The following is a 13077-nucleotide window of genomic DNA, read 5'->3' as shown; positions in this document are numbered from 1 at the left end:
GGCAGATTTCCAAATGCCTGGTGACGCATTATGGGGCGCTTCATGCTCCTCTTTACCAGCCCCCGCCACTGGGAACACTCTCCTCTGCCCTCTGGGACTCTGGGACTCTGAGAGCGTAGATTCAGCAGTGTGATGTCTTCACTGGCTCCCTGCGACAGCCTTTCTCCAGGCTCTCTTTCTGGGCCCCTCTTGTCCCTGCGCAGAGGCCCCTGTTTCTGTGCACCAGTCCTGGGCTCTTCTTCTGGTGCTGATAGGGTCCTGGGGGCAGTCAGGGGGTCTCTCCTTCCAACTGCCCATTGCGTCAGGCTCCAGCACCTTCAGCCTCAGCCGAGCACACACCCCAGAGAGCTTCTCTTCCTGTGCAGGCACTTTTTAAAAGTTGAGTAGGGGGCTGGCAGGAAGTCTCTGTTGGTCCTATCAAACAGCGACACATCACGTCCCTGCCCCTGCTCCCTCCTTCTTGTCCAGCCTCTGGGTTTGTTAAAAATGGTGTCATCCAGTGTCTCTGAAGCCCCTTTCGCCCACGCTGCCTTCCCTCCTTGGTGCAGCCTGGTGCCTGGCACCCAGAGACAGCTGCTGATAGTTGAGCCTGTAGCCCCTCCCATCTTCTCTTCATGGAGAGGAGGCCCTTGCTTGTGGAATAAAGGTCATCAATCCATCCAGCTGAGGTCAGCCCTCAGCCTGGGTCTGGTCCTGGCTGGCTCACAGAAATATGACAGTTCTGGATGACCCAAAAGCAGTACAAATATGACTTTGGACTCTGCAGAATACTTCTTTTCACCTCCAATACAATGGACTTTAGTGCATGTCTGGAAACTGTAGGCCTTGTGGAAGTTAATTTAGCCGTGGGCCCCACATTCCCTTAGAGAAATAATGAAGTGAAAACACAGTAAAACACACTGACTTTCCCTGGCATGTTTCTTTCCAGCGTATAAAGCCTATTCCATATCACCATCCAATACTGCATAAGTCCTGCCACACCATTCACTTTGTAGCTGCTCCTGGACTGCGCACGCTAGGAATCTCCCCTGCGCAGCCCGTACACGTGTGCACACGCATGTACACGTGTCTGCATGTAACCAGCCCGGTGTCCCTTACTCCAGCTGCTGCGCAGTGGCCTGGTCAAGCCAGGGGAACACCAGTAAAATCCCCACGCAGTCTCTTACATCCTGAGTTCACTGTGGGTGAGTCCCAACTTATGAGGCTCCCCCACAGTAAAAGCTCAACAATTAGGTGCTCAAAAATCAAAAAAATCCAGGCGGCCCATAGTGTCAGAACCACTTTCTAACATTATTGCACTAAGAAAGGTCTCGAAATCAATACCAGCAAAACTTTTTAAAAGAATTTTGTGCTAAATAATCAGAAATTAGAGTATACATTAAATTGACCTGGAAGCCACAACTGGAAAAAACTCAGGTTAATCATGCTCCAAAATTCAACCGCTATCCTGAAGAAACATGGGGCGAGTATCTCGAAAGCAGTTTCACCTGCTTTAGAGGTATTTAAATACAAAGCTCAATCAGCTGTACTATATGAAGCAGAAATATGGGGGACCTATTGTAAAAAGAATTTCGAATTGGGAGAAAATATTTTCTTTCGGAAATTTTTACGCCTCCCAAATAGGACACCCCCGATTCCAGCTGTTATGGATCTTAACATCAAGCGAACCGATCACCATGCTCTATTACGACCGCTCTTATTCTGGCTGAGGATTTGGGCAACCCCAGAGTTATTGCACTATAAAGAAGGTCTAGAGGAGATCATGAAAATTGATCAAAGTAAGGGTATCCCATGGCTTAAGCATGTGACAACATGGTTGAAGAAGCTAGGCCTATCGCACTTTTGGGAAGAATCATCCCAGTTGACCATGGCGTGTGAGAAACTATTAAAGTCTTCCTTTTGGGCCCACATTAACAACAACGTGTTACATAGTTCTAACTTGGGATCTTTAACATCAAGATTTCTCCTCTACAAAGATGTAGCACATTTTGAACCCTTTCTAGATGAGGTACGTCCACAATTAGCAAAATCCTTGTTTTTGAAATTTAGATATGGGGTCCGCCAGACAAATGCTAATAAATCTTGATGTGGTAATAACTATGGCAATAGTAGCTGTGATTGGTGTGTGTTATGCACAAAAGAGGTCAAGGAAAATGACTAACATATTATTTTTCTGTCCCTCATATGATATCCCTAGGAAAAGACGGATTAAACCAGTTTGCAAAAACTTGAATGCTAGACATTGTAGAGAGGCAGAACGTATACTTAAGAGAGATACGTCACAATTGGTTGTCTTTTTGTAAGTATATTTCTATTTAATATGAACCTTATAAGAGCTAAAATTGGATTGAAGCTATAATAGCTAAGATCATGCAATTACAGCTTATACTCTTATAGACCTTTGCACTTTATTAATTAATGGCAGTTCTCTGGTGAATTACGATCCTATAAAGTTTAATTTTTGGAGATGATATTAATCAAATTCTGATAAATACAGTACATGATGTGTTTATGATTTGAAAATGTATGGATTTTAATATAAAGTGGTATCATTTTAAACGCTTAGTTTTTATATGATTCTTAAATGGTTTTTATTGTATTTATTGAAGTAGTTAAGTTTTAATGGCATAGCTGGAACGGATCATGTTAAATGTACTCAATTGCCCTAACATGTTGTAGTAAAACTAATTGACAAATTCATATCTATGGAAAAAGTTTTAAAATGCAGCTTTTATGGTTGAAATTGACCGAAATAAAGGTTTTGAAATGAAATGAAATAAGGAATGTTTATGAACTGCCACAGCCAATATACGGCTGACGCGATGTTATATATGAACATTCTACAAAGCACTGAAACACTGGTTTGAAGGGTGGGGCTTACTTGATAGGACAATAAATATTCAAATGAAATTACATTAAATGTTAAAGTCATACATTGGCATAACATTAAAAGTATATATATATATATATTTTAAACGGTATATACAATTTACATAGGTTTTGGTTTATTGGCCCAATATTGCGCATCAGTACCATACTGGGTACGAGTACATAGAGTGCCCTATGGTCAGTAGCTTCCCATTTAGAGTCCTGATAACCTGACCTTCTAACACCCGTCTAGTAACTATTTGCAATGGCATTGCAGGGACGTTTGCACATGTTCCTGTTTAAAAAGCACCTGCTTTCTTCTCGTGATGCAGCTCAGTCACTTTCCTGAGGTCTATAATACAATGGGTTTATACTGTCTGTGATGTCCAAGCGCCACCTCGCGGTTCACTTCTGTATTGCACGCTATTTCTCCCAAATTCAGTGAATTTATTTATTCGATTTCGCATAAAAGGTGCTTACATCCCTCTTCTCTTTCCTAACTTCTCATTAGTTCCTGCGCGTGCCATTTACTTTTCCTCCATTTCTAGTGGCTGTAGCTACATAAGGTCAGGAATTACAAAATGGTAAATTATTACAGAAAAAAGCAAATTGTACAAAAAAGGATATACAACAGTGAAACGGTTGTAAACACCTGATGAAATGGAGATAGTGTAGTTCTGGATGTGTGTAGGGCCTTATGGGTGATGCAAGCAGTCTTGTATATGGCCCTGGCTTCAAGGGAAACCAGCGGCGAGAGACCAGCAAAGGTGTGATGTGCGCATTGTTTTTGACCCCACATACAAGCGTGCTGTTGAGTGTAGGATTGATTTCAGGGGGGTGAAGTGGGTTTTGGGGAGACCAGTCAAGGGAGTGTTACAACAGTCTATATGGGAGAGCCCTAATGTATTAACCCAGAGAAGACACAATTGATAGTGCACGTTTCTGGCTATGGCCCAGCTTTGAAACTGTGAGTTGAGCTTTGTGTGTAGGATCACTCAGGGATTGGCTCTGTCAACGATGAAGGTTTGCAGATGAGGCTGTTGAATGTTTCCAACCAGGATTGTAAGGGAAGTGTTAAATTGGAAGGACGACAAGGAGGAATTAAGTTTTGGAAGTGTACAGTTTTAGATGATGAGAATTCATCCAGTTTTGAGCAGAGCTTAGGGTTTTGGCTAGGTGCGAGATGTCACTTGGCGAGATCGTAAGATACAGTTGTGTGCCATCTATATATTGATGATGGAAAATCCCTGTTTTCTTAAGGAGGACTCCAAGTGGCTCAATGGACAGGTTGAATCTGGTCAGAGCTAGGATAGACTCTGGGGGACCCCTTGCTCATCCGCCATCGGTTTTGAGAGATAATCCTCAATTTTTATCCTCTTCAACCTACCCATTGGGAATAATTCAAATAATTTAAAGACCATGCCATCAACACCAATTAAAGACAACACCATCAATGCCGTTTTGAGTGTTTCTAGGCGCATGTGGAGGTTGACCATGTTGAAGGCTGATGATCAGTCGACAACAATCAGGAGGCAGAAGTTTCCCAGGTCTAGGATTCAAAGTGCATCATTGACCTCCTGTAGCAATGCAGATTCTGTGTTGTAGCCGGGATTGGATTTAGAATGAGATTTGTCTAGGAGGTTGTCGTCATCAGTGGGTTAGGCGAGTTGCTTTGTGACGTACCTTTCAATGATTTTTGCTAGGGAAAGCATGTGGAGATTGGGCAATAGCTGTGGTAATTAATATCTGAAGAGGGTTGAGGAGAGGGGTGATTGTTCAGTTTTGAGACACTCTGGGAAAGGTTCCTTGGCTGACAGAGATTCGCTAATTTTGTCCTGCAGGGGAGCATGCGAGTATAAAGTCTTTGGCAATGTTACCCAGGTTCACAAAGTGGTTTGAGGATTTGGTTTTCATGATAATTTTGAGTAAGTCTTCCGCCGCAATGATGTTAAGTGCCAGGTGTCTTTGGATTTGCTCACCAAGGGAGGGGTAAGATGGACGTCTTGGCCGAAAAGCAATTTTACTTTGAAGTGGAAATACTGTAGAAATTCTTCTGCTTTTGCTGGCTAGTCAAATTTGATGGATGTGGACTTGAAGGGGCTGTTGACAGTTCTGACCAGATCAAAGAGTTGCTTAGTCGGTTCTTGGCAAATTCCAGGCAGGCTCTAAAGTGATTACATTTCTCGCAAAAGATATTTCTTTTGTATAGGGACTTCTCATCTCAGTGACATGTGAGGTTAGTGGTGGAAGGTGACTGTCTCCATTTCGCCTCGAGAATTCTTAAGGTTTTCCTTCCCTCAAATAAGGCCTTGTTGAACCATTGGGCTAATGGTTTACGCCATTTATTTTTGCTTTGGAGAGGAGCTACCTCATGAAGAAGGTCAGAAAGACATTCAGGTCTGTGGGAGGTCCGACTACTGAAACCAGGCAATTACTCTGGTCGGTTGTCCCTTTCTCAATCTATGAGGGAGTTGTAAGGTGAAGGAAAAAAAAACCGACTAGACTGGTCTACCAGTATGGTTTCATTCACTCAGGGTAGTTCTTTTGTGATATTATTGCGTCTACTATGGAACCTTTTGTGTGTGCTGGTTTTAGGTTATGATGGCTCAGATTGTTGCCAGACAGAATGGCGACAAAGCGGTTCACTGCAGAGTCTTTTCTTTGTGGTTTTGGTCATTTACAAGGCAAATACATTCCTAGACAAAGGCTGAGTTAGCACCTGGTGGGCGGTAGATTCCATGTATTCTGAGAGAGTAATTGTGTTAGTGCATAGATCCAGTGACACATTGGAATGTAGAAAAAGAGCCACTGGGTATCTCTGATTTGCCGCGAGTCTCTGATGGCGGCTGCAATAGGTCCCCCAACTCTGCCTATACAGACCTTTCTGATGATGGAGCCATTTGGAAGAAGTGGATGATCAAGTGTTGTGGGGTGTCATTTAACTAGGTCTCTGTAAGAATTAAGAGATTGTAGTATGTGATGGTGTCCAAAGATTCCAGCGTCTGCTTCATTGCAGATCTACAATTGTGAAGTATAAAGCGGATGTAACTGATCTGGTATGAGGGGTGACAGGTGTTTTGGATAGGAATAATGTTCCTATTAACAGGTGTCTGTTTTTGGAGGGATTGGTGCTTGGGATGAGTGGAAGCAATTGTCAGAATTCTGTGTTGGTTGGAGTTGTCTAGGAGGGTGGTGGTAGTGAGTACAGAAGTAGAAAAGGCTTTGGCTGTCGATCAGCCTGGAAAAGAATAGGTATAAAACTTGTGAGGGAAAGTTATATGACTACACCTCGTTACTGAGCACCAGGGATTTCGCCTCCTTTTGGGGTAGTAGAGAGTCTAAAAGATAAGATGAGCTTAGCTGGAATATAGTGTCATCTAACAGTGAGAATTTCGAGTTGTGGAGATATAGTTGTGTTCTGGGGGATGAAGAGAGATGAAGGCATAGGAGAGTGGAGTTTGAAGGGTGGGCAGGTAGATGTGTAGTGTTGTGTGTGGAAGGAGATTATGTTGTGCAAGTGAGCATGGTACAGAGGAGTGTAAGGCGAAGTGTAAGGGAGCAAAGTGAGGTGATGTGTGACATGTGTCCTGTGTGAGGTTGCGGAAGGTGGCTTCAGTGGTGGACGCTGAATGAAGTGGGGACAGACGTCAGCTGCTGAGTGTCAATGCCATGTGGGGAGAAGGAGTAAACCGAACAATAGAGCTGTAATTGTTGAGGAGTGTATAGTCCGCCACGTAGACCTGCCGACTGAACTAAGCCTGAAAGCTAGAAGTCAAACAAGAGGTTCATCTCTGTGGACAACAAAACTCCAGCTTTTTCTCCTGGTACGTTGCGTGGACACTTTTGCTTGGATTTGAAGATGAGCCCTCAACAAAACAGAGTCCCTGTAGAGTACCAGGCAATGTTGTTGCGTCATCAGCCCCAGCCAAGACCTAGGAAATCTAAATATGCTGGGTTTTTTTATGTTCTCACTGTGATATTCCTCCCTATTGTCCTTCCAGTGCCTCATGTGTCTATGTGCATGCTGCCTCCTATGTCACAATGCAGGGCTGGACAGGCTTTTATCCCGCAGGGCATTTCCCTAGTAGTCTGGAGCTCTGGAAAGCCAGTTTTGGAAACCCAGGGCCGTACCTGGTGCCTATATCACTATTTCCAGCTTTTGGTGGTTAACTGCAGCTGCCAGAAAACTTCAAGACAGAAAAAAAGGGAGGCTGGATGGATGAATGCAGAAAGATGGCGTGCAGAGATGAATTGAGCTGGGCTTGTTTGAGGATTTTTGACCAGGCTCCTTTCGTTCCCAGTCTGGCCCGGTCAGAATAGTATTTAGACCTTGGAGGTTGGTGGCTAGGGGGAAACAGAGGGCATTATCTTTCAGGGTTTTTCTGTAGAAGGCTGAACAAACATCGTGCTTCTCACCCGAGTGGTCATTACAGACCCCAGTCTATGAACACGTTACCAATGCCAAGCGTCCCCATGACGCACATCGGTGGTTCTCAGATAGCCTCAAATCCCTTAAACTGGGACTTCGCCAAGCTGAACGTCATTGGCGTAGAAACTACGATCCTTTAGAGAAACTTAATTTTCTAAAACTATCTGGAGAATATAAACAGGCTATTTCAGCAGCTAAAACCACCTACTTCTCCTCAAAAATTCTCAACTCTGTGCAAAAATCCAAAGAAATTTTTGCCATTGTGGAAGAGCTTTCACATCCGGATAGGGTGACTATCAAACCCCTTCCGTCCCAGGCCCTCTGCGACTCCCTCAACTGTTTCTTTATAGAAAAAATCAGTAAAATCAAAAACAGTATATCTTCCGGACCGCCGGCGACGGCCCTCTCTGAGGTCACCCCCTCCTTTAACCCCCACTCCCTCACTCAGCTCCCCCCCATACCAGAGGAAGACTTTCTCTCCCTACTTAATAAAATTTCATCTGGTTCCCCCACAGATTGTTGCCCTCCTACGATTCTCCGGGCCGCCTTCTCGGCTTGCCCCGCCCCTCCGCTGGCCCTCCTGAACAACTCTCTACGGCTCGGTCAGGTTCCCAGCCAGTTTAAGAACGCTGAGGTGGTTCCTATATTAAAAAAACCCAACGCTGATCCCGGGGTTCTGGGCAATTTCCGCCCCATTTCCCTGCTCCCTTACTTGAGTAAGGTAGTTGAGTCTCACGTGACCAGCGTCCTCAGTTCCTTCATCGAAGACTAACTTCCTTGATTCCCAGCAAGCCGGGTTTAGACCTGCACACTCGACCGAGGCGGTTATCCTCTCTGTCATGGAGGAACTCCGTAGAGGCGCCGACTCCAACATCAGCCAAGCCTTGGTCCTTCTGGATCTGTCGGCTGCCTTTGACACGGTCGACCACACCATCTTGGTCGACCGTGTCAGAGAAGCGGGCATCGGTGGGACGGCACTTAACTGGGTCCGTTCCTTTCTGACGGACCGCCACCAATCTGTCCGGCTCTCCCAGTTTTCGGCTGACAGGAGGATGCTTACCTGCGGTGTTCCACAGGGTTCGTCCTTGTCACCACTTCTTTTTAACCTGTATCTCACCCCCCTGATCCGTTCCCTCCGGGGTTGGAATGTCTCTGCATTTAATTATGCAGACGACATTCAGCTTGTCTTCAACCTTGACTCCTCTGACGATGCGGTTCAAAATTTCCAATCCACCCTCTGCCATATCAGCAATTGGATGGGCGCCCACCATCTCAAACTTAATCCCGACAAGACGGAGCTTGTTCTTGTCGGAGGCCCATCCAACCCTTGGAACTCCACCTTCTGGCCTCTCTCACTTGGCCCCCCCCCCCCACCCTGCTGACAAAGTGAAAAGCCTAGGGGTTTACATCTCCCACGATCTCTCTATGAAACATCAGGTCAATGCCACTGTGTCCTCTTGCTTTTTTCAGCTTAGGAAGATCCGAAAAATAGCCCACTTCCTGACCACCGAAGCCCTCACTCTGGCATTGCTGGCCCTAGTCATCTCTCGGATCGACTACGCTAACGCTTTGTATGTAGGAATCCCTCAATATCAGATCAAACGATTGCAGTTGATACAAAACCAGGCAGCTCGCCTAATTTATCCTCAACCTAAACATCATCACGTCCACCCCCTGCTCAAAACCCTTCATTGGCTTCCTGTATCAGAGCGCTGCAAGTTCAAACTTGGCTGTCTGACTCATAAATCTTTGGCCGGCATCGGCCCTTCCTTCATCTCTTCCCTCCTACATCGCTATGTTCCCTCCAGGCACCTCCGATCCTCTGACCAAGCACTCCTCCAGGCACCCAGATACAGGCGCAAAAAACATGGAGGTCTTAGATTTTCTTTTCTGGCCCCCTCATTTTGGAACTCTCTCCCATTGGAACTTAGACTCTCTTGCTCCCATCTTCAATTTAGGTCTCTCCTTAAAACCCACCTCTTCCGCAGTGCCTATTCATAGGCTTTTCTCACCCCCCTCTGCCTCCCACCGAATATAGTGAACAGCGCCAAGAAACCGTCCGGTGTATGCTGCGCTTTATAAGTAATTTTTACATTACATTACATTACATCAGGCACTTCTTAGCCTGGGTTACGAAGACTGGCGCTGCTCCATCACGAGGTACCAGAGTGCCCACTGGATGTGTCCTCATGCTGAGACTTTCAAATACACATCAAATATGGTGAACCCGCAGTAGGCTTGCAGAACAGTCAAACTCATTGGCAAGGAACATAGGGATACCAAAAATTGGAAGGGGTTGCACACTTGAGCCTTGAGTCGGAGGAGCGCCGCCCACACTATTTTGCAACAGTGAAAGAAAGGAAAAATAAAAAGATAACAACGATGTTATGAACATTTTCTGTGTTCCTCCTGTGGCGGCTTTGTGGGACAGAGCTGCTCTGCTCACAGAAAAGGGGAGGAGTGGTTGGCTCACTGAAGTGCACATGACGCTTTGGCCAGCCCTCTGCAGCCGGCCAAAGCGCCATGAGCACTTAGCATGTTCTCCACCCAAGCTGCATTACAGCCTGGGTGGAGAACATGCCCAGGCTCCCATTCCCTGGCTGAGTGCCGAACCACTGGGGAAGAGTGGGGTGGATTGGGGAAGAGTGGGGTGGATTGGGAAAGAGTGGGGTGGATTGGGAAAGAGTGGGGTGGATTGGGAAAGAGTGGGGTGGATTGGGAAAGAGTGGGGTGGATTGGGAAAGAGTGGGGTGGGGTAGAGTGGACTTAAGTAGATTAGAATGGGTTAGATTGGAGGGTATAGACTGGGTGGCTTATAGTTAAATGGGACAGTAGACTGGGGTAGTTAGAGTGGGGTCGATTGAAGGAGTGGGGTAGATTGGAGTGGGGTACATTAGATTGGGGAAGACTGGAGTGGGGTAGATTGTGGTGAAGTGGAGTAGATTGCGGTGGAGTGGGGTAAACTGAAGTGGTGCAGAATGGAGCAGATAGGGGTGGGATATATTAGGTAGAGTGGGGTCAATTGGGAAAGAATGGGGTGGATTGGGAAAGAGTGGGGTGGGATAGAGTGGAGTCATGTAGATAAGAATGGGTTACATTGGTGTAGAGTGGAGTGCAGTAGATTGAGTGGATTGCAGTGGGTAGATTGAGGTAGAGTGGAGTTGGATAGTGGGATCGAGTAGAGTGGAGCGGGGTAGACTGAAGTGGGGTAGAGTGAACTGGGGTAGATTGCGGTGAAGTGGGGTCGATTTCAGTGGAATTAGGTCGAGTGGAGTAGACAATGGTAGATCATACTGGAGTGGATTGGGATATATTGGAGTAGGGTGGGGTAGACTACAGTGAGGTAGCTTGGGGTGCAGTGGGATAAAGGTAAATGGGTTAGATTGAAGTAGAGTGTGGTAGATTAGAGTGGAGTAGATAATGGTAGATTATAGTGGAGTGGATTGCTATATATTGGGTAGATTGGAGTATAGAGGGGTAGAGTACAGCGAGGTAGCTTGGGGTAGAGTGGGATAGAGTTAAATGGGTTAGATTGAAGTGGAGTGGGTAGACTGGAGTGTGGTAGATTGAAGTGTGGTAGATTAAATTGGGGTAGATTGCGGAAAGTGGAGTAGATTGGAGTGGAGTGGGGTAGTGTTAAAACTGGGGGTCTCTAGTTGGCAGAGGTAGGTATCTTTGTCCAAATAAGGACCCTTCCTTTTAGTCAGGGTAAGGGGGATACACACTCTAGATAACCCCTGCTACCCCCTTGGTAGCTTGGCACGAGCAGACAGGCTTATCCCCAAGGCAATGTGTAAAGGATTTGTACCGCATGTGAATAAGCATTTAGGAAATTAGTAAAAAAGTGTGGCCCTATGCTAAACAGAAATGTTTAGTAGGACCCTCAATATGTGATCAGAATTATTTTTACATCTCTGTTTTTCTTTTTAGACCAACATGGCTACCTGATGAAGGTGTACCGCCAAAACGTGCGTAGACACGAATTACGTTAGCTATAACTATATTGTCTATATATGCATTGAATTTTGTTGTTTTTGTTTTCCTGCTTTAAATTCAATTGTTTGTATTAAGTTATGTCTAAATAGTACAACATCATGTCTGACACATTTTACTAAAATATGATGCATCATTAGGCCCTGTACGACTAGACTAATATGTGTAAATAAAGTTAACATCTCTAAACTTAATCTGTGTTACATACATAGGCAAAGAGAAAAATTGTACATCTATCAAATATGTTATTGATGCTATGTTTAATTATCTCCCTTTTCATTTAAAAGAGAACATATTAAAAGACCTTTTTGCATAAAGAATAAATAAAATATTATATTTTTGATATCTATCCTATTCTAGTCGCAGATTGTTCCTGTTTAGCATAGGTCCACACTTTTTTTTTTACTCATTTCCTAAATGTTTATTCACATGCAATAATTTCACCCTGATTTAGGAAATTAATTCAGGGGTACCCCTATTTTCACACATAAAGCATTTGTACCAACACCCACAGTAACAGTGATAACACCACAAATGGACACCACACCAGTTTAGAAAAATAAAGGTATCTTTATCTAAGCTTTGACAAGGCCAAAACGACCAAAAATCCAACATATGCGTCTTCAGGGAAATTACTTTTCAGGTTGTTATCAAACAAACTTTGTAGACTGTATTTCTTTTAGGGTTGAAAACGTCACAAGCACCGGTCTCTTTAGCACTGACACGCGGTGCTCCTGTGGTTATGGGACTCTCCCCACTGGACTGCTGACTCCACAGTCAGCGATTGCAGAAGTATGCCCCCAAATGCTTTAGAATGAAGTACGAAGCGCAACACAGGCCCCGGTACTGCCACTCTCCTCAGGGCAAGTAAGGGCCGTTGGAATCACCCCGAGCAGAGGTTCTGCTACGAAAGGGGAATTGGAACAGTCTTTTGCAGACACGCAACCCGCCCAGGCAGCGACACATGCAGCGGCTCTGGACTTCGGTCCGAGCGTTACCGGGGGGATGCTTTCTCGCTTTCTCCTTCGCGCTGGCGTCCTGCTGGGCGGCTCCATCGGCAACAGCTGATCTTCGCTGGTGAATCCCAGTTGCCAGGCAACGCCTCGTAGCCGATTGGGTTACAACGCTGCTCCTTCTCGGGCACTCTTGATCTAGGGCAGTTGACTCGGGCTGACGGCAGTGAGGGGCTTGCAGTACTTCTCGCAATTCACGGCTCAGGCCGCCGGCAGTGACACCCACGCAGCTCCTCAGAGAGAACAGCTCGGGCCGGTGGTGGTGATAAGCATGCAGCGCGTCGGTGATCTTGCTGCGGGTTACAGTGCAGTCAAGGCTGTGATTAGACACACGTGCACAGCGCAGACCGCACAATAGTCTCAGTCAGGTAGAGCTGTGGTAGACACACGCACACAGCGTCGCTTGAGACGATGTTGGAAACTTTGATGTTCCTGAGTTTCCACAACAAGAGGCCTGCTCACTCAGGCCCTTGGAGACTTCTCTTCAAGTAACAGATGGACACAACACACAGCAAAGTCCCTTTGTCCTTTCCTCAGCAGAAAAAGCAAACTGCAGGCCAACCCCAGACACACAGCACGGGCAGTACTTCTCAGTCTCTTCAGCTGTCCCTCTTTGGTAAAAGGTTCCTCTTGATCACGAAGTAGTCTATAGTTCAGGGGTTTCAACTCTAATATTTATACCCCAAAATGTCTTTGTTCTCTTTGTGTAAGAGGTCCTGAACCCAGTCCAAACCAGTTCAGGGTGCACTCTACCAGTGCAGAACTTCTTCCTTT

At 45.6% G+C, this 13077-nt stretch overlaps 1 long non-coding RNA gene across 2 annotated transcripts in view; it reads left to right on the top strand.

The window, feature by feature from the left end:
• Positions 1 to 13077, top strand: part of LOC146809124 (uncharacterized) — a 340848-nt gene that overhangs the window by 69221 nt on the left and 258550 nt on the right. The window contains exons 2-3 of one of the 2 annotated variants that reach the window (XR_014966330.1): positions 2198 to 2299; positions 11228 to 11265. This is a non-coding gene — a long non-coding RNA (uncharacterized LOC146809124). Of the gene's footprint in view, positions 1 to 2197; positions 2300 to 11227; positions 11393 to 13077 lie in introns of those variants that run through there. The other variant, XR_014966329.1, reaches the window with a different exon arrangement.

Source organism: Triturus cristatus, chromosome 7, assembly GCF_964204655.1.
Source record: "Triturus cristatus chromosome 7, aTriCri1.1, whole genome shotgun sequence".
In the NCBI taxonomy this organism is placed as follows: domain Eukaryota; kingdom Metazoa; phylum Chordata; class Amphibia; order Caudata; family Salamandridae; genus Triturus; species Triturus cristatus.
This window is presented reverse-complemented; position numbering and strand designations above follow the sequence as displayed.